The sequence below is a fragment of the Silene latifolia genome, chromosome Y, assembly GCF_048544455.1.
Source record: "Silene latifolia isolate original U9 population chromosome Y, ASM4854445v1, whole genome shotgun sequence".
NCBI lineage: Eukaryota > Viridiplantae > Streptophyta > Magnoliopsida > Caryophyllales > Caryophyllaceae > Silene > Silene latifolia.
Genome location: NC_133538.1, coordinates 105393075 through 105394546, shown reverse-complemented (window position 1 = coordinate 105394546; position 1472 = coordinate 105393075). Strand labels below are relative to the sequence as shown.

General features: G+C 39.0%; 1 non-coding gene across 1 annotated transcript; it reads left to right on the top strand.

The window, feature by feature from the left end:
- The first annotated feature begins 224 nt into the window (after nt 1-224).
- On the top strand, nt 225-331 carry LOC141635988 (small nucleolar RNA R71). Its single transcript, XR_012540635.1, has one exon. It is a non-coding gene; the product is annotated as a small nucleolar RNA R71 (small nucleolar RNA).
- Nucleotides 332-1472: the final 1141 nt, after the last annotated feature.

The window sequence follows — 1472 nt, the reverse complement described above, 5'->3', positions numbered from 1 at the left end:
GTTAAGCACCTAATTGAGTGATGGAATCTACCTCATGCTTTCCTCCTCTTGTGGCCTTTCGAGGCCTACTATATTGGGAATTATGAACCGTCATCTCTTCGATTTTGGCCCGTGTTTGATTGTCATCAACTTTGGTAAACATCCCATTGGATCCCATATTAAGAACATTGCAGGAGTCTTCATATAAGCCGTTCCAAAATTGTTTCACAAGGAACCACTAACTAAGCTCATGGTGTGGACAAGAATGACAAGTGTTCTTAAATCTCTTCCATGCTTCATATAATGATTCCTCATCCCTTTGCTTGAACCCGGTGATTTGGGCTCTCAACATATTAGTCTTCTCCGGAGGGTATAATTTCTTGTAGAAGGCAAGTGCTAACTTTTTCCATGAATCAATATCAAGGGTAGCCTGGTCTAGGCTCTTTAACCATTGCTTTGTGGTACCTATTAAAGAAAAGGAAACAATACCGATCGGATTTGGTCTTGAGTAACTCCGGTCTGAGAAATTGCATCACAATAGTCACAAAAAGTCTCCATATGTGAATGAGGGTCTTCACTAGGCATCCCTCCAAATTGACTTCTCTCAACTAATTGTATGAATGCGGATTTGGCAATGAAATTACCGGTTAAATATGGTGGTGTAGGAGTACCGTTTGGTAGGTTCTCCTCGGTTGGTACGGAATGTGATGAAAATTTAGGCATTGTAGGTTGATTTTGTCGTGGGTTTTGAATTGGGTTATCCTCTCCTTCTCTTGCAAAAGGGTTGACAAACTCAATGGTATTTGGTTGAATGTCCAAAATCTCACCAATACCTACAACTCTTGAAATACCTCTAGCAACTCTTCTATTGTTGGTTAAGGTCCTTTCAATCTCGAAATCAATAGGTAATAAATTACCTTGTGATCTCCTAGTCATGCAAAATATCAAAAAACTCGAAAACAATTAAAACATCCTTGAGGAGATTAACTTCCCCAAGGTAAAGGAAGACACAACTAAAAACAATTAACGAAAATCAAATCAATTGAACACCGTCCCCGACAACGGCGCCATTTTTGGTGTGGACTAAACTCGTCGTCAAAAGCTACCAACCAAAACAATATTTATAACTTCACAAACTACTCTTAGCAAAGAGGTAAGTAAAGGTCGGATCCCAAGGGACGGGTATTGATGTAGGATTTTCAATTGCAAGTAGCTATGTCTAAGGGTGTCACAAAAAGGGTTTGAGATGAGATGTGGTCTAAACTAATCAACAAGATGAAAGTAAATTAATGAAAGTAAAGTAAAGCAAATAAAGGGGTTTGTAAACAATTGATTGAAAGCACTAGGGTGTCATGGGTTCATAGGAGATTCATGGGAATAGATTATACAAACATGTTCTCAAATCGATACAAGCACTTATTGTTGTGATGGGATCGAGTTAGTGTATATCTTTCAATCCCTAAGAGAATTTAGGTCCCGGAGCCGAGTCGTCT